Source organism: Pithys albifrons, chromosome 22 (assembly GCF_047495875.1).
Source record: "Pithys albifrons albifrons isolate INPA30051 chromosome 22, PitAlb_v1, whole genome shotgun sequence".
Taxonomy (NCBI): Eukaryota; Metazoa; Chordata; class Aves; order Passeriformes; family Thamnophilidae; genus Pithys; species Pithys albifrons.
In genome coordinates, this window is record NC_092479.1 from 8,446,508 (window position 1) to 8,466,725 (window position 20,218).

The 20,218-nt window shown below is 53.7% G+C and overlaps 1 protein-coding gene across 5 annotated transcripts in view; it reads right to left on the minus strand.

The window, feature by feature from the left end:
- Positions 1 to 20,218, minus strand: part of CASZ1 (castor zinc finger 1) — a 194,758-nt gene that overhangs the window by 107,951 nt on the left and 66,589 nt on the right. The gene's annotated exons all lie outside the window — the stretch shown is intronic.

A 20,218-nucleotide genomic window follows, 5' to 3' on the forward strand; every position in this document is an offset into this window, starting at 1 on the left:
AAACAGAAAGGGACACAAGGGGGTGGGGGAAAAGGGAAAGGCCTCTGTGCTGGGTTTCCCTGGCAATAGCACCAGGGGACAAGTGTCAGAGGCACATAAACAGCATAACCAGGCCGAAAATAAAGGTCAAAGGAAGCATGAAACTTAACATAGCAGTGATTAAGATAATGATGAAGCAGGGGACCCAGGAAAAGAGTGTGACACACAGAAACACACGTATATGCTCCAAGTGATGGCCAAGAGACCTGGTATGTGGGAAGAGGTGATGGGGCTTGTTAGGCCCTGGGGTACCTGGAAAAGAGTGGAACTGGAGGGAGAACCCAGGGGGAGGATTTGGGGACAGGGGTCTGTGACAGGGGTGGCTGCAGGTCCAGCCTGCCCAACACCAACAGGCCCCAGAGCCAGAGGGGACCCTCCCATATCACAGACACTGCCCCAGCCAAGCTGGGATTTCCGAGCTGGAATTTGCACCTGAATTCCTCAGAAGAGTTTCCCTGAGCCGGGAGAGTCCCAGTGGGTGTGAGCCAGGGAGGCCCTGCTGACACCACGGGAGCTGGGCTGCCTTGTGCTGGCTCAGGGCTGGCTCTTTGCCCTCAAGCAACTGGCATAAAAAGCCTTGGAGATGCCGAGAGGGACAGACGCTGGTCAGACCTCCCTGCCCACCTCCTGCCCCTTGCCAGGGCTAATTGTGCAGGGAAAAGCCCAGAAGGGCTGAAGGACTCAGAAGGCAAGCCCAAGAATGCCATACCCTTTGGCATTTGCCTGCTCCATCTCCAACCCTCCAGGATGATCTCACATTTCTGGAGCCCAGCTGACGACTCCCAGTTGCCTGGGACTGGCTGGCTGTGCCACCACTGCCAAGGGGCAGCAAAGGAACTGCAAACTGTGCACCAGCCTCTTCCTCTGGGGGGCTGGGGATTTAAAGCTTGAGCAGTAGAAAGCATGAAAGCACAAAAGGTTTTCCACCTTTTCTGCACCAACTTCCCACTGGGAATAACTCTGATTCCCTGGAAAACATCCCTGTTTTGCCTTTCCTGGCACATCAGAGTGCAAAGTCATCTTTAGGGATGCAGGACAGGGATGATGTCTGGGCTTCCTTGTCTCTTGTCTTGGGCAGGAACCACCACCCCTCACTCATGTTGTGTTTGCACAACTGAAATTCTGACAGAACACTGAGAGGAAAAGGACTGTTCTTCCTGCCAAAGATCCTGGGAAAAGAAATCTTTTAGCTGAAAAATTTCTTCCATGCAGAAAAGCAAAGAAATGTTCTCTCAAAAAGGTTGGAAAAGTGCTACATGTCAGTTTATCCACATGCACTCGGAGTTGCACTTGGTCAGAAAGCTGTTTCCCATCAAATATATTTCAATGCAAAATTTCCAGCATCATATTCATGTGTTTCCCCCCTCCCCCATCATTGCTATTCATGGTCTTTTGTAAAGAATGATTCAATTAAACCAGCAGTGCTCCTCGCTGGAGGAGTGTGAACACTGAGAGGAACCCCCAAAAGTAGAGCTGGGCCAGGCTTTGTCCACCAGACACACACCAAAGATGAGCAGGTTAGAGGGGCTGGGGCACCACCATCTCACACCTCCAGAAAAACTGCTCTGAGGCAAAAATAAAATCACTTCTACAATTCCTGACATTACTGGCTAAAAAATGTGATTTGAAAAATAATAATGGAAAACAAGGTCTTTTTTAATTTCATTTTTGAGCCATTACTGTTCATGTTCTCAACCTTTTTTTTCTCCTTGGTAATCAGAAGAGCAAGAAATGTGATTAAAAACTAAAAAACCAACCAAACAGTGAAAGCTGAGATTCTCATGTGTCCAGGAACATGGGCCTGAAGGGAAAGCACCAAATGCCCCCCGGCACGGGCTAAAAGGAAGGGTTGGCCCTGTTGTGTTTTGGTTAAGGCTGTTATTAAAGGTATAGAAAGTCAAAGATACTGAATATACTTGAAAGGGTGTTGTTTGAAGGTATTCTCTGTAAGGTTTTCTCCCTGCACATCCTATAACAAAGATTTAACACGTGCTCAGACGTGTGCACAGCCCGAGATGGGGCGAGAAACAGGAGCTGGGGACGTGTGTGAGAAACTGCAGCAAAGTCAGAATGCCCTCAGTGACACAGCTGGTCCCTTCCCGACTTTCTGCAAGGAAATCCAGCCCCACCTCCCCACCCGACAGTGGAACCTCGAGATTTCTGCCCACACGTCGGGTCACTGTTCAGCAATAAAACCCCCAGTTTTATCAAGATCTTTCTTGCATTTTCCAATGAAAATAATAGTCTGCATTTGCAAAAGCTTTGTGAGCAAAGATCTGTTTCGCTTTCTAACATGCTTACACCGATTCCTCGTGTTCAGAAAGGAAACACAGCAACTTTGGCAACAAAACTAAAGGAAAAAAGAACACGCCAGACCCGAAAACGACCTGGAGTGGCAGCGCAGACACGTTGCCAGCAGCACACGCTCCCTCCCCTCCCCTGGCAGCCCCAGCCCAGCAAAGGAACAACTTCCCCTGGCTGCTGCTCTCTGATGGCACTGGCACAGAGATGCCAGCAGTGCCCAGCGGGCGCAGGGTGCCCGGGCAATGGGCTGGCAGGGCACACGCTCTGACACGCATGTCCCTGCCCACGCAGACCCCACCGATCACACACACCTCGAGACGTGTGCGGGGCACACGGAACTCCCTCGCCATGGCCGAGCAACTGTCAGGAGAACACAAGCAAAAGCTGCTTCTTGACAGCGAGTCATTTATATTTTAGCTTCGTTCCATTATCCTAACGAATCCTTCATCAGCAGATGCAATATTAACAGCAGAAAATCAGCTCATTACATCCGGGGGGATTTCATCAAGTTGACAATCATATATGCAGCTACCCGAGCCTGGAGAGGACAGGGCTCTTGTTATTCAGTTATCCTGGTTTCATCTTAGAGGCTTTTTCTTTCCTTCTTTCCTGTTTTTTGTTGTTTTGTTGGGGTTTTTTTGAGAGGAGGGTGTTCCAAACAACCCCCAGACCCCTGGATGCTGGTCCACGACAGACCCACTGAGCTGGAAAATGCTCCAGCCCATCCACAGCAGCAGCAGCTGTTAACAGGAGAAAGAAACCCTCACACACACAATCTGCACCCTGAGGACATTTCCCTGTGGAGTTCTGACTCCAGGAGAGGGTTTGCATCCTATACAGCTCCTGCCTTGTGTCCAGGAACATCTGGAGTGGCTGCTCTGATTCTTCTGTTCCAGGCTGGACTCCCCAGTTCAAGCTCTGAAGGGTCTCTCTTCAGTGTCTCCAGAGGGATAAGACACTTGTAAAAGACTCTGAGATTTCGTGAACTTCCCAGACAAGGAACAGAAGAGTCAGTCCAGATGAGTTGAAGGGGAGAAGAACAGAGGGACAGGGAAAGTTGAAGGCTGAGCTCAGGAGATTGTGGGGCTCTTTCCTCTCCTGCCTTTTCTAGGGAGCACTAACCAGCACAGCTGAGGCAGCCAGAGCAGGCTGACAGGGCACCTTTAGACACTGCACTAGAACACACCAGAAACAATCCACAGATCATCCTGTTCAACATTAAGGTGAAAACTTTGAGTCTTTCTCCTGGCAAGTTCTCACTCACACATGGTGGGTGCCTTTGCCACCATGTTAAGCAGAGCCTGGTGATTTCAACTGGAGAGCAGCAACCTGCCTTCCAGGACTTCTCCATCAAGGGATGAAGCTGGAGAGACCAGTCTGGAACTGGACATGGACCACTCATGGTAGAGCTCAGCTTCTGGACAAGTCCCAGCCACCCAACACAGCTGAAGGAAGAGGCTGAGCTCATCTCCTCCATCTCAGAGGGGGCTGGGATGGGCATTTCACATTTTCCCAGCAGGGCTGGATTTCTGCACAGCAAGGAATATGTTCCTGGGATGTCAACTCCAATCTCTACTGCACTCTGACAGATTTAAGCTCCAGTTTGTCCGACAACATCCCAAAGTGTAAGAAACTGGGGGCAGCCTCTCTAATCAGGCTGTAGGACAAAGGCCTGGTCTGACCCTGTCACTTCCACTTACTCCTGCTGTCCATCTGGCTGCCCCCACCCTCTCTGCAGCCTCCTGCCCACCCTGGGCTGCCCTCCCCTCCCCAGCACAGCTGGGCTAATCCTGCTCCTCCCGCGTCCAGCGCAAATCCTCCCCAGAGTAAACCAATCCTGGGAATTTTTATTAGATTATCAGCCTGCCAGCTCAGTGCTGGCTGGACTAATCCTAATCAGGACTGATTTCTATTAGCCAGCTTCAGGGAGGAGCTGTGCTGTCCCAGCACCCCAGGCCCACACTGGGGGAGCCCGAGGCCTTTCAGCCCTTTCTGTACAAATTTTCCTTTTAGAAAGAACAAATTTAGCCCAGGATCATCAGCAAAGTTTGTGTGTGGGCTGTGTGGGCAGCCACGGGGCAAACTGTCCCCACCTCGTCACTGAGCTGCAAGAGAAGCCAAAGGGGTCCAGGCTCCACAGCCCCTCTGGCCCTGGCTCCAGGCTGGTGTGGCCAGTTAGTGCCACATGGAGAGATGCTTTGTGGCAGGGGACATGAGCCTGCTGGGGAGCAGGCTGAGCTGATGGGCTCGTTTCAGACAGGAGGACAAGCAGCCGCAGCCTGAGCGGCCAGGACAGAGTTCGCAGTGCTGGCTGAGTCAGCGAGGTCTCCATGCCCCATTACCCATGCCCAAAGCAATCTACTCTCACTTCTCTCCCCACCCTGCTAAAGCAAACTGGCGCTCAGGTATTTCCCTCCTAACCCCATCCCTGGCCCTGGAACTGACCTGACTGAAAAGGTTTGCTCTTTACTGAGGCTGGTGAAAGTTTTGCAGCCGACTTTAACAGGATTTGAGTCAAGTCTCGAGGGCAGCTTGAGCACGAGTTCCCGAGCAGGGTGCTGAGGAGAGCGGGCTGTGTCCCTGCCCATGTCCCCTGTCCCAGCAGCCGCTCCGTGCCGAAGGCACCGCTATGCCCAGCAGCCCCCAGGGGACTCCAGCGCTCTGCTGAGCTCACGGCAGCGCTGCCGCCGCTCCGGGAGCGCACACGGAGGGAGCGCACGGGAGAGCCGCTCCTCCCGAAAAGGGACCGCGGGGCTCGGAAACCGCCCAGAGAACGGGGGCATTTGAACACAATTGCGGTTAAGCCTCTTCTGAACTTGTGTGCTCACCCTCTCACAATCACACCATCCTCACGCTGCCGGCCGAAGGAGGAGGAATCGCCTCCGGGACTGACAGCTGCACCTCCCGCACCACGGTTCGCTCTGACGTGGTGCTCAAGTGAACAGGTTGCCTTCCCATACAGTAACCAGAGGGACAGTGATGCACCAGACGGGCTTCAAGCAAACCAAAAGATGGCTCAGGCTCAGAGCAAGACTAAATGCGCTTTACATCCTCACAAGAAGCCCCAAAATGGGAGCTGAGAGCCAGAGTCCTGCCTGGAGCTCAGGGTACTGCCCCTCTGCAGCCAGCTCTGTGGGGGGAAAGCACCACACAACCCCAGCAAGGGACACATCTCCTGAAGGAGCAGCTCCACAGCCTCCAGGCACTCGTGCTGCATCAGCTCAGGACCTCGTTCTGTGCTCAGGGACATCCGTGTAAATCAGGAGTAACTGTGCAGAACACGAGGCTGTAACGCAGCACAGCTCACACCCGTCCTCCTTCCCGGCCAGGCTCCCAGCACACGGTTCCTCGGGTAGGTGGCAGGGGTTCCTCGGAGAGCTAACCAGCTCCGGCTGGAATCAGAGGCTGCAGCAGGCTCCCTGATGTCAGAGAGAGAAATGGGGGACTTGGCCCAAACCCTCCAGAAACCACATCAAAAAGAGATGTGGGCGAGAGCCAAGAACAGATGATCCAACTGTGAAAGGGCTTTGTGTGTCTGTGTGTTTGTGAGTGTGTGTGCGTGCAAGCCGAGGGGAGAGGGAAAATCAAAAGAAAGAGAGAAAGGAAGGAGGAGGAGTAAGAATGAACAGAAAGATGGAAAGAAAAGGTGTGGAGGCACGAGATCAGGAAGGGACCAGAGCTGTGACAATGTGTGTGGCCTGCGCGCAGGCACGCGAGGAACAACCAAACATGGCACCGATGTCTAATAGATGTCATGTGTTAGTGATAAACACGGATCAGGGGAAACATGGCCCTGTCTGAAGCACTCCCAGCCCGGATCCCAGAGAGCTGCAGAACGATGGGGCCAGGCTTGTCTCAGGAAGCTCCTTCAGCTGGTTGGAGCCATGGCAGTGGGCACCCCCTGGAAAGCCCTGCACACTCCTCCCTCTGCTGCACACCCGGCCACTGCTCTCCTCCTGTGCAGGGAGAGCTTCCACACGGGCAAGGAGAAGGCAGCAGGTTCCCATGGGGGACGTGGGGGAAGAGCTGTGGCTGGAGACCAGGAGGCTTGACTCCCAGTTCTGTGATTTAACCACCAAATCAAGGTTTAGCCTATTTAGAAGCAAAGCAGCACAGGCATTATGCAGTGCTGGCAGGACGGGGTCACGATCCCAGGCTCCTCACTCAGAACTAAACCCATCAACAACGGGCTGAGGGAGGAATCCTCTGATTGGGCTTTGCCCTCACTGCAGGGGGTCCCCATGATATGGGGGTCTGCAACAGACAGATCAGATTATGTGTCTGTGCTGTGGGAGAGCAGCAGCTCACCCAAAACAACTTCTCAATCTTGTTTACTCCAAGGTATGCCCACCAACAGGAGCACCAGAGTAAGCCCTGGAAAACATCCTCTCATAGCCCGGTGGGCACAGAGGACAGCAAGACCCCAGGGTGGACATGCCCTCCAGGTGTCAGCCTGCCCTTCTGCAGCTGGATTACAACCCAGACTGGCACAGACCCAATATGGGGGGTGTTCCCCATTCCAGCTGTGAGCTCCCTGCCCATCCCATGCTGCAGAGGGGATATTTTGCAAAGTCCCCTCCACACTATGCCTAATGACACCATGAGATACCTCTCCTCTTCCTCCTCGTTGCCTGGGCCTACCCCTGCAACCTCCAGGTAAAGGAGATGAGACCCAGGGACCAGCCAGATCCAGTCTCTGGCTGAGATCCATAGTCTGAGGGACACTGAAAGAACACTGAGGCCTTCACATCCAGAGGGTTGTACTGTAGCCCAGCTGATGGCCAAGAATGCCTGAGTACCACAGTGGAGGGGAAAGGGAAGATGAGACATGCAGCAAACTGGGGACTACATGGGAGATATAACCAGGTGAATAGTGGGGACACCAAGAGATGAAATGAGATAAACCCAAGTTGCTTCTGTCCTTTTCCAAGGGCTCTGGACTCAAGCAAGGACATCAACACACACCTGGGCTCCCTATCCAGAGTGACTGCTCAGGCAGGGAATGTGTCCAGCTCCACGTCCCCTGGAAGCTGGGCCATGCCCAAATACAATCAGGAAAAGTTTAGACTTTCCTCCCCCCACTGCCTGGTTTTTTTTCCTTTTTTTTTTTTTTTTTCCAATTTATCAGCAGATTGTGTGGAGCCGAGTGGCGCTCGCCTCACCCTGCTAAATAAAGCTTTGGTATTTCTGATAAAGCCATCAAATTCCTTATCACGCTGACACAAAGAGCATTTAAAGAGACACACACACTCTCCAGCACCCTCCATGTCCCAGTCCCAGGCGCCTCAGGGTAACCTTTCTGAGCTACAATGAAAGGGGGGAGCAGGGGGTGGCTGTCGGATCCCTGCGCTTCCCAAGCCCACGTTGTGAGAGGATCCAGCTTGTTTAACCTTTACAGAGGGAGGCTGGGTTCTGTCAGGCTGTCCTGAATACTGGGACAGATTCAATAGCTCTGTGTAAATAATGCAGGCTGAGATGTGGCATCAATAGAAATGCCCTGCAACAACAAGAATATCGATAGCCGGAAAATCCTATGAGGAGGACAGCAAACCCAAGGGTCTGTAGGTGCTTTTAAACCAGCGGAAGGGGGAGAGAACCAGCGATCTTGGGCTGTCATGAACACACAACCGGGGCTGCCCCTGCCCCTTGGATGTGCTTTTCCTCATGACGGCCTTGACAGGGTGTGAAAAGACACGGCCCTGCCACAGCCTGGACTTTGGCACTGCCCTTTCCCTGCTGCCCCAGGCGGAACCTGCCCCATCGCTGAGCGCCGGGAGCCGCCGGGAGGGAGCCCCGGCTGCCACAGACACAGCCCGCAGACATCGCCTCTCCCCTTCGCCACAGCACAGGCTGTTGTTTAACCTTCAAATTTATTATTTTTAATTATTTTGATTTATAAAAGCGTGCGGCAGTTAAAACCACATTAAATAAACTCAGCGTTACGGCGCTTAACAAACACACATAACTTTGGACTTGTGAGGACTCCATAAAATAATCCTCGGGCTGAAGGCGCTGAGCCCGCGCCCGCCCCGGCGCTGCCACCACCGCCACACACCCTGAGCCAGAGGGGCATTGCAGCCTCTGACCTTCCCCTCCCCGGGGTGTTTCAGCCCATCTCACACGCTGCTCCTGAGATTTCAACAGAAGAGCTCGTGGTGTTTTGATATCATGAAAAAGCCCAGCAGTGTTAGGTGCCTCCTGCCTTAGCAGGTCTCAGACTTGGCTCCAGATCCTGCTCTGAGCACCAGACCCTCTCCTTGCTAAACAAACAAACAAGCCTGGAGGAGATGAAGAAGAAACAAGGAAAGAGAGGAAGGAGAAAGAGAATGAATAAAAAAGTGAGAACACCTGTCTGGTAAACTCCACCCAGGATCCCGTTGGGAAAGGTTGTTTTAGGACCTAATCCAGCGTTAATGAGCTCTCTGCTTCCAATGCCTCTGCACAAACCCTCTGCCACCAGCTGAATGCTGGAGGTGTGGGCTCTGCTCACAGCCCCTCTCCCACCTGCTGACAGACCCCAGAGATGTGGAGAGCACAAGCATCCTCCTCCCATCCATCCCTTGCTTCCAGAGGCAATAAAACACTCTGGTGCTTTTAAATCCCCATCACCTGCTGTTTCTCAGCATGGCAGGGCCATCCCAAGGAACGCAGTGGGTGGGCCTGAGACGCACACAGAAAGTTGAGGGAAGAGACTCCCCTGTTTCATTGGCATCTGCAGTGAAACATGAGTGATTTATACAGGAAGTAGGTGAAGAGCAATTATAATTGATTGGGAATCGTTTCCTGATGGTGTCTGGGTGTGACGGATGGTGCCGGCCGACGGCTGAAGGACAGCAGGCACTGGGAGGAGACAATCTGCAGCTCCTGTCGCTGGGCTGGGAGGGCCACAACCCAGCACAACAAACCTCCTCTGCTGGAAACTCCTGCTCAGAGAGACACAGCTCTCCCAACCCAACCCAACCTTCAGAGCTGAGCCTCTGGCCCCGTGGTGGCCACTCAGCTTCCCGTGCCCTGGCCCAGCGCGGTGCTGGAGTCACCTGCCACCCATGAGGACTGCAGGGAAACGTTCCCGTGCGCAAAGCAAGTGCTAACACACATCCCACACGTCCCTGCTTTCCTCTAGAACCTACCACATATATAGCACAGTGACATTTCACATCCCATAGCAACTCACGCCCAAGCCCAAGCTATCGCACGGATGATGTTCCTGAATTCCTGCCCCTCCTCATAGGGGAGAGAGGAACAAAACTCATAAACAAATCCTTTTGTTAAAAGTCACAAGCAAGGATCCCAAATGCCTGCTTCAAGCAGAATTTTACACTCCAGCAGAAGCTCCATGAACCTCTCCAGGAAACTCACCAGCAGACATGAAAGGCGTTTGGAGGCTGCAGTGATGGTAGAGATTTACAAATGGGGAAACTCAGTCACTGAACATTAAAGTGATTGACTGAGATGGCCCCGTCCTTGGCAGAGCAGAGGAGGAGCTCGTTCCCTACACCTCCTGCTCCAACCACCGCCTCGTCTTGCCCTGCCCTGAGAACAGCAACACTCTGTCACACTTTGGGCTCAGCAAAACAATTTTTAGGCTTGGCAGGTGTTGGGGTTTTAATGTTTTTGTTGGGTTTTTTTCCCCATTAAGTACATGCATTTGTACTGAGCCACTGGAGAGGGTGGACAGGGCTGGATGTGGGGCAGATGGGGGGCACACTCTGCCGACCTCCTTGCCCACAGTTTGTGTTTTGTTCCCCTGGGAAGGGTCCCGTGTGTGCTGTGAGTGCTGAGAGCTGAGACAAGGGACCCAGACATGCTAAATATAAAGGCTGCAGGACTGAAAAGGGTTTATGGGTTGTTGTTCGTGGGGAGGGGTGAAGGTAAAGGAGGGGGCTGGGTCACAAACTGCCTGCAGTCACAGTAGCCTGTCAATAAATTTTGCATTCACTTTACTTTCTGACAGGGATTCATTCCCTAATATGGGGCTGGCAGCTTTCTGGGTTATTTCGAGTGTGTGTGATAAAGTTCCCTGGATACTGATGGCTTCCTAGGATCAGGATTCTGAAAAAAACCCAGCAACATGCCTTGATGTGTGGGGTGAAGAGAAGAACCACAGCTAATTACAGGCTTTTCTGAGAACTGAGGCAGTACAGGGCTGTGAAACACAGTCCCTTGTCTAGGACAGAGCTCTCTGGAGCCAGGAGCCCAATCTTCCTGCTCAAGAGATGGCCCTGAAGATTTTACCACGTGCCAAAGCCTTTCCTGCAGAGATTCCAAGCATGGAGGGAAGGCCACCTTACCCTCTCCTTTATGGCTGCTCCATTCAGCCTGACCCCTCGTGCATCGGGGAACGCTGAGGAGGATGAGACAGCCCCTGGCCTGAGGCGTTGGGCTGAAATATCAGAGACAGGCAAAGGGAAATCAAGGCTGAGAGAGATGATTTCATCTCTTGATGACTGGTTTAAGGTTAGCTGGGTCATGGCAGAGCCAAGAAGAGAAGCTGGGTCCCCAAACCAGCACTCACATGCTCTGGGTTGCACTGTCTTCCCCACCTTCTGGCAGTCATTTCAGAGGCCCTGAGAGACCTGCTCCTTGCACTCTGATAAGGCAAATTATCTCTCATCTATTTCCAGCTGATTTCCTTAAACCTACCCCAGTAGCCCCCACACTCCATTAGTGACAGCTCTGGAGTTCTTGTCTAACCAGAGCCTCTGCTTTGCTCTTCCTCTCTCCGCTTCACATCGAGCTGTGTTTGGTGTGTGGGGAAATTCCCCCAAGAAAATGTGGCCTCCTCAGAGAGATCTGCTCATGTCAGGCTGTACCCAGTTGAGCTCCATGCTGTGCCCAAAAGGCAGGTGGGCTTTCTGAACCAAATCCCCTTGTTTTCTGAAGCACAGCAGTGGGAAGTCCTCAAAGCTGAACCCAGAAGTCCTCAGGGGTCCTTCTGACTTGGATTAGCTTTTAAAAGAAGAATCAAGCCAAGTGTGCCAGAGATGATGTGCCATGATTGCCAACGTGTCTGGTCCTCTCACCTCCTCCCCGACCCAACCCCAGGCAGCATTCCTGTGGGCAGTCAGAGCTGTGCCACCCAACCCACTGCCACGGATGGCAGGGAGCCCTCCACGGGCTCCTCTCCAAGCGTCCCTCGGGCCAGAGGCCACTTTCTGCTGTGCCTGGAGAGGCTGCCAGCTCCTGTCACCACAGCACTGGGCAGGGAATCCCAGGCTTGCCTTCCTCTGCAATGCTCAGCTGAGACTCCTGAGGGCAGCTCTGAAGAGAAAAGCACTGAGAACCTGCAAACCCGAAGGTGCTGCCACACCTGCTGCCTGGGAGCAGCTTGTCTTGGGGACACCTGAGTGAACTGAGCCCGGAGAGGCCTCGTGCACATCTCCAGGGTGGCAGGTAAGGATGGGATGAGGCTCATGGAGGGAGAGCTGGGTGTGAGCAGGTGCCCCAGGGCACTCACTGATGCCAAAGGCCTGACACTGGCCTGGCCAGAGAGGGAGCAGCCACCAGGATGGCCAAGGTGCTCTCGTCAAAGAGAGGTGACAAGGAGGGTCCTGTACCAACCCAACTCTGTGGCTGGACAAAACAAGCAGGGGAAGACATTCTGGAAGTGCTGCCCAGCATCCCCATGGCCCAGGAACAAAGCTATGGAGAGATGGTGCAGTGCTCTATGAGCTGCTCTGAGACATGTAATTTATTTATTTATATTATTACTTTTGCTTTGGGCACCAGCTAGTTCTGGGCCACAAGGGGTTAACCACAAAAGCTGCTTTCTCTGCCTTCGCTCTACCTCAATTTCCACTGCTCCCATCACCTTCCTCCCCCACCCCCTGATCTTATGAAAAAAACCCATCAAAATAACTATTTTATGTCTCCAAATATGCAGATCATTTTCTTTAATGAAAGATGCTTGACGTCTCCGATCCAATTAATATGCAAATGCAGGCGAGGATTTATTTGTGACATTCTGTCTGGGTGAGAGAAAACAAAAAAGGCCTGTTAACCAAAACACTAATTGCTGTGACTGATTGTCACATATCATCATTTTCATAGGATCTCCTCCATCCCTGGCTTGCAGGGAGCTGTGAACCAGGACTCGGAGACAGCAGACACCAAGGAGAAACAGGGCACAGCTCTACCTGCCTGGCACGCTCGGCTGAGCGGGGCCTCCTTCCCACCACATGCCCAGCCCCTGCAGCTCCCACCCTCCCAGCACAACTGCTGCTCACACTCAGCAGCAGCTCTTCCTGACCCCCTTTGTGCTTTCTGGACAAGATGTTCTGTCATCCCCCCGGAGCCTCGGGAGTTTCCAGGGTCGCTTTTCTGTTCTCCCTGCACTGTCACAAACGGTGCTTGGGGAGCATCGTGATATCCTGCACTTTCAAGGAAAGATGCCCACAGATGATGTACTGAACTGGCATCTCACCATCACTGCCCAGCTCAGCATTCCTGGATCACAGTCTCCACTCCCATAACTCAATCGAACTCAGCAGCTCAACCAGGAAGTGGTTTTGATCCAACAACACCGAACCAACCACCAGCAGACTGGGAAAGAGCACACCCAGACCTTCCCATGGGCCCTCACATACTGAACTGGACAAATCACCAATCCCAGTCTCAGCTGGACAAACTCCATGGCTGTTTACAGCAGGCACCCTCTCTTTACCCACCAGGGCATAAGGCACGGAGGAAAGTGAGAGGGAGAGGATGGGAAAGGGCACAGCCATCACCAGGGCTGTGTCTACCCTGCAGCTTTCTGGGGCACCTCAGGCTGAGCAGCCCCAGCAGCTCTGTAAGGGCTGCAAAAGCTCCCAGAGAAGCTGAACAGAGCCCTGGGCATTCAGCCTTGTACCAGAGTCTGTGCTGCCCACGCCGTGGCCAGATGGTTTACAGGCACTGCTGGGCACACCCACGTGAGCTGAGAGACCTCAGCCTTGGCCAGAGCCCACGGAGAGGCGGGACCTGCTCACCTGGCTCTGCACAGGCCGAGCTGGCCCTGGCTACAAATGAGCACTTGCCCCTCCCCTGCACCCCTGGGTGAGCACAAGACCCAAGGATTTCCACATTTTAGAGTCTAAGATGCTTAAGGACACCAGAGATGACATATCCCAATGCAGGAGGGTTAAAAGCTGAAGTTCTCAGCTGCTGGGGGTTTGATACCTGCCCTGGAGTATCCCCTGATGGAGAGCCGATTCCTCCTTCTTCCCCCAGCTCCCCACCTGCTTTCAAAGCACCTGAGAAGGCACCAACTTGCCCAACTGCCCAGCACCAGGGTCAATTCTGCCGGCACTGAAGTGGCTAGTCAAACTTCTGGGACTTCAAGGAGATCAGGTTTAGGCAAACACAAAGCACATACAAATCCTACTGAGTATTTTCCTGCCATTACCTCCCACGTAAGCAATTGCTGGAATTGCCACAGGGAGATTCTGTGATTATGTACAGAAAGGGCATCAATCAGGCCAACTCTCTATTCAGCTGCCTCCCATCCATTGAAAGAAGGCTGGGAACGTTTGATCTGGAAGTCAGAGCACAGGACTGAGGGGCGGGTGCTCAAGCACCACTCCCTGCTCTGCCAAAGGCTCATGAACACCTGTAAATTATTCATTTAACTTTTCCTGTGACTTGGTTTCCCCTCTGCTCGAAGAGGCCAATAAGGCTCCTGCACCGTGCCTAAGCCTGAACTTTTGCTCATCTTCTCAAGAGAGTCAAGGGCACTAAACCTGAATCAGATGGCATCGTGGCTGTCGGTGTGTGCTCATGTTCCACTGTGCCACCTTCCAACACAGGAGCCTTGAATTTTCTCTACAATTCCACTGACTCAGCTCATCAGCCCCCACATAACCCCACACACTCCACAGCAGGATTTGGAAGCAAACTGAAAGGTCTGGAAGCACGTCCCAGCCCCACAGTCCAGACTGGCTGCCCGGGCACTCCCGTGCTGGGAGATCTCCCTGCACCCCTCCAGGCCCAGCACTCTCCACAAAACAGGAGCACAGATTCACACCACCACCTGTATCTGAGAGGGCAGTGGGTAAAAGCATTTAATTTAACTTTCAGGGTGTTAGGACAGGCCAACAGATTCCTGACACCACTAAAATTGAGGTGAATTTGGGGTCTTAATGAAGTCACGAGGAGTTCTGCCATCCAGTTCAACAGAGACATGCTTCGTGTGGATAAGGCAGGCTGGAGCTTTAATGTGTTTCAGCTTATTAGTGGGAATCTGAGGGGCTCTCCAGGGTTTAGCTTGACCAGCTCATACATATCAAAATTAATTTTTACCTTTTCTACACAAGACTTTTCATAAGGGTTAGCAAACAACTGCTCTACACAAATCCTTTTCTTTCTTCCTTGCAAGGAGAAGACCCAGGAGATGAACTCTGCAGAGACTGGAGAAACAATTTCTGTTTTAAAGCATACACGCTTTGACATCTGGTTTAAAACCAACCCAGGCCAGAAGGGACTGCAGTTACTACTCTCTGGCTGCCCAGTGGTCTGTATAAAACACAGGCTCCTTTGCCACATCTGCACCCACATCTACCCCCATAAACAGGTCAGAGCAGCTGTGGAAGGCGTGTGAAGTAATCTCAGAGAAAATACAAATCTGTGATGGTACTGATAAAAATTTCCCAGCACAGGCAAGAATATGAGATGGACAGAGCCAGGTATTCAGGCCTGAAGCAGGAAAACCTACAGATGTAGATGAAGCTCAAAGACTTCCTGCACCTCCAGATTCCTTGCTGGAGCAGAAGTGGGGACATCGCCCTCCCAAGTGCTTGTCTCCCAAAGTGTGATTCAGTGCCACATTTCCTGACAACGCCAACTTCCAGGGGTCTGGCTCCCAGACAGCCCAGGCAGCAGAGGCAGCTCAGGGCTGAGCACCCTCGCGCCGCAGGACGCACACACGGCCCCCCGTCAGCACACTCCTCCTGTCAGCAGCTCTGCGCTGCTCCCCAGCAGCCCCGGGCTGAGGCAGCACTCAGCTGCGGCAGGAAAGGGGCCCTGCAGAGATGCCTGAGGGGTTTGGTGGGCTGGGATCCCGGAAACCGTCTGGGATGTGGGTGGAGAGATCAGTGCGAAATAGAAGAGCTGTGACACATACACTTTCCATTCATCGAAGTCCAGAATAAAGCCATTCTTTTCCCTGCACACATCGGGGAACTGAAGCACTGAGACCACCTGGACCACCTGGAGACTCCACTCCAGGAGCTCCAGGAGCCACCCCAGGCCCAGCCCCTCAGTACAGCAGAGTTTGATGCCCAAGACATCCTTCCTCAAACTCTCATCCAAGTGTGTTATCTCAGTGGCACAGGCAGGGAAGTGAGGCACAAATGGGGTAGAAGATTTGCTTTAGATCAACACAGAACTTGGCAGAGTAGAGAGCAGAGACAAATCTTAGATCTCCTGAGCCCCAAGATAATGCCTTAACAGCCTCTGTTCATCAGAAAAGACTCCCAGTTCTGTGATTCAACTAGTTCATTATCCCACCCCAAGAGTTTAAGGAAGATCTCAGTTCTGGCTTTTCTAATCACTAAAAGGAATGACTGAACAAGTTTCAGAGCAGTTCTGAAAGCTGTCAATGATCTGACCCTACTATGGGCAGCAGGTACACCCAGCAGACTGATGGCAATGCTGGATAAATCCCACAGGGATATCTCCAACCACAGATCCACAATGTGGACAGGGTTCCTGTGACCTCACCTGCGGATGGAAGAAGGATAATAGGTGAAGGGGGCCATGGCAGTCTCCTTTCAGCAAGAGAGGGACAGAGTTGCCCAGATGCCCTTGGCCAGAGGATGGAGCAGAGCAGCAGGAAGTCCCAGCAGCTTCCCCAGGTCCACACCCGTTTTACCTCCTTTGGGTGGACAGACTCTCTCTCCACAGCATCCAAATGCCTGACAGTTTCAGCACACCCACTCCCACAAGGCATGGTGCCCTTCCCAGCACAGGAAGGGAGGGACAAAGGCCAGGTCCTTGTCCCCAGAGCCCACGGAGCACTGGTGCATCCACCATTCAAGCTCGTGACAGACACAATCACAGGCAGTACAAAAACTGTCAGGACCAGGGCATGGAGGTGGTCAGTCAGTATGAGGACATCCAGAAGGCATCATCCTGTGACCACTGACACCCCTCACACCAAACCAGGAGGTCCCTGAAGCCCATTGTCACCCCTGCTGCCAGCAAAGGTGGCAGGAAGGGCAGCAGCGCAGGAGGGGGCCAGAGACACAGTGGCATGAGAGAAGAGACAGGCAGGGGCTGGTAAACAACCCCCTCCTGTCCCCAATCCCAGCACTTTGAAGATCCGTGTGTTTTGAATTTAATTTTGATTTTCTCGACTTCAGCAGATTAAAGTTGAAATAACCTACAAATTACTTAATGTGTTGTAAATCTTCTGAAATTAAGGCCTAATGGGTAACACATGTCGGCAGGCAGGAGACACGGAGGGGAAGCTGGGTTTCTCACCAGCACAGCAACGCTGTGGGGCTGGCAGCCAAGGCACAGGGGGCTGGGGCAGGGCATGGGGAGTCGCAGCCCTTCCCCTCCAGCCTGTCCGTGCCCACCTTGCCTTTGGGTTGGAGCCATCCTGATCCACACTATTCACACCTCGTGGCAAGGGGCACAGCGGCCAGAGGGGCCGTGCTGGGAGGCCACTGAAGGAACTGAGTGGCAGGACACTGGTGGGCCAGCAAGGGGCACAGACACCTGAGAGAACCCTTCAGCACTTCATCTCCCACTTGTCCTCACTGCTCAGCCCTTCAGTGTCCCCTACACAGCTGGCAGAGCCCCGTTCCCAAACAGATGCCCCTTCACAGCAGCACCTGCCGGTGGGACCTTGAGGACAGCTCCGCCCGTTCCTGCAGGGGATGCCCCGGCCCGGGGGCTGTCCCTGCTCCCAGGGCTGCCCTGTGTGTGCACCTGTCTCAGGGCGCTGCGCCGGGCGGCCCCGGCTCTCTCCCACACACGCCGCCAGCTCTCCCGCTGCTCCTGCCTGCTTGGGTTCCCCCTCCCCTCCCTCCTCTTCAGCAGATTTCTCTCAAGTGCGCTGCCATATGGTTCCAGTTAAGCCCCATATTTTTTCTTGTCGATTGAAAAGACACACTTTCCTCTGTGCCAGACAGTTTACAGATTGCTCCGTTGGCTCAATTTCTTATTGGATTTCTCAAAAAAACTGACATTTTAAATTAATTTACAGCCACAACAAAAAGAGTTCAGAATTTTAATGGTGTTGTAAGTAATTTTTAGGTAATCCGCTCCAGATTTTGATATTAACCTTTGAATGAGGAGTTCAGGCAGCTACCATGTTACAGCCCCAAGCCGGGCTGGGGCTGGGGAGGGGGCTCAGGGCTGGGGGTGGATAATTTACTGCCTGGCAGCCCCAGAGCCAGAGCGCCTGGGAACGCACATGGCAGGCCCTGCTCAGGAGGCAGCACACGGAGGCGGCGTGTGCATGGTGACATGTGAGTGCAGGTGTGCACATGTGTGTGCATGGTGACATGTGAGTGCAGGTGTGCACATGTGTGTGCATGGTGACATGTGAGTGCAGGTGTGCACATGTGTGTGCATGGTGACATGTGAGTGCAGGTGTGCACATGTGTGTGCATGGTGACATGTGAGTGCAGGTGTGCACAGGCGTGTGTGGTGACATGTGAGTCAGGTGTGCACATGTGTGTGCATGGTGACATGTGAGTGCAGATGTGCACATGTGTGTGCATGGTGACATGTGAGTGCAGGTGTGCACAGGCGTGTGTGGTGACATGTGAGTCAGGTGTGCACATGTGTGTGCACGGTGACACGTGAGTGCAGGTGTGCACATGTGTGTGCATGGTGACATGTGAGTGCAGGTGTGCACAGGCGTGTGTGGTGACACGTGAGTGCAGGTGTGCACATGTGTATGCATGGTGACATGTGAGTCAGGTGTGCACATGTGTGTGCATGGTGACATGTGAGTCAGGTGTGCACAGGCGTGTGCATGGTGACACGTGAGTCAGGTGTGCACATGTGTGTGCACGGTGACACGTGAGTGCAGGTGTGCACATGTGTGTGCACGGTGACACGTGAGTGCAGATGTGCACAGGTGTGTGCACGGTGACACGTGAGTGCAGATGTGCACAGGTGTGTGCACGGTGACACGTGAGTGCAGATGTGCACAGGTGTGTGCGTGGTGACATGTGAGTGCAGATGTGCACAGGTGTGTGCATGGTGACACGTGAGTGCAGATGTGCACATGTGTGTGCACGGTGACACGTGAGTGCAGATGTGCACAGGTGTGTGCACGGTGACACGTGAGTGCAGATGTGCACAGGTGTGTGCACGGTGACACGTGAGTGCAGATGTGCACAGGTGTGTGCGTGGTGACATGTGAGTGCAGATGTGCACAGGTGTGTGCATGGTGACACGTGAGTGCAGGTGTGCACATGTGTGTGCCCTGCATGTGTGCCAGGTGCTGTGGGAGCCTCTGGGGCAGCGCCCAAGCCCAGGTCACACCTGCACACGGGTGGCAGCGCGTGCGGGCAGGTGCGTGGGGAGCCCAACCTGCGGCTGGGAGAACCCACTGGGAGAAGGGCGGGTGAAGGGAAGCAGATCAGAGGTGGGTGGGAGGCAGGAGGGAGGGAGGGAGGCAGGTGAGCCCATGGCACGTGCAGCTGTGCCTGCAGCCACTGCCTCCCCACGCCCCTCTCTGCCCACACATTGGCCGGGTGTGGGTACAGACACGGCCCTGCCACCTCCGCAGCCTTCCCCTGGCAGGGCCACATCCAGCACAGTGCCAGGGCTGGCCACCAACCCCCTGGTTGGGAACCTCTGCTCGGGATGGGAGTGCTGTGCCCTCCTCCTCAGTGCCAGCCCCATCCGCTCCCTCCCTGGGCCACCCTCCATCTCCCAGCCCAAAGGTAAGGGACGCTCTGCCAAGAGCCCCACGAAAGGCGCAGCGGCCCGAGCAGTTCTGCATGGAAGAGTGAGGTGTCTCTGAAGGAAACCAACTCACTTGGGATTAGAAACAACACAAGACAAAAGCCACAGATACTGAAAATGCCCAGGGGAGGAGAGAGGGAAGAGAAAAAAGCAGAAGGAATGAGAGCGAACAACTAAGAGGGAGAGGAATGAAAGAAGGAAATTAAGCGGCAAACAGCAGCAGCAGCAAAAGAAAGAAAAAGCAAATGAGAGAGCAAAGGATTGAGAGAAGAAATTGGGGAAGAAGGGAAGGAAATTAACAAATAATTAAGAACAAATGAATGAGAGAACTGAGACAGTGACGGAGATGCAAAGTAGCAAAGTGAAGGAGCCGGCATCCCTCCTCCCCTGGCCCGGCCAACACTACCCGTGCCTTTAACCGCAGTGCCAGCAAATGGGATTGGCACAGAGCTGGCAGCTCCCCGCCTGCCTTCATGAGCCCCTCAGATCCGGCTCCAGCAGCAGCCAAGGACCGGCCACCCGAGGAGCAACACGCCCCTGGCACCTTCTCTGGAGGCCGCAGGGGAACAGCCACCCTCAGCCTCTCCCCAGCTGCAGCGAAGGTGCCAGGGTTAGCAAAACGCCTGGCATGCCCCTGGCTTGCTGCCACAGACCCTCACATCCCATTTCCCTTTATCATTTACTCTGCCTGGAAATCCCTTCCCACTTTCCAGCTGCCTATGGGCAGCAAAGCCCCTGTGCCACCCTGAGCTGTGTTACCACCGTGCAATTGCCAAACCAACCGAGACAAAAGGGCAAGGGGGGGCCTGAGTACGGAGCCGCAGCCTCGCCAACATTTTAGTAAGCTCTGGCACGGAGCAGACGGTGGCTGGATATGGTGCCAACTTACTACAAGAGCGGATTTTTAGCATTCCTCCCCTCCAGGAGTCACTCGAGGCAGCCAGGGAACCTCAAGCTGAGAGATGTGAAG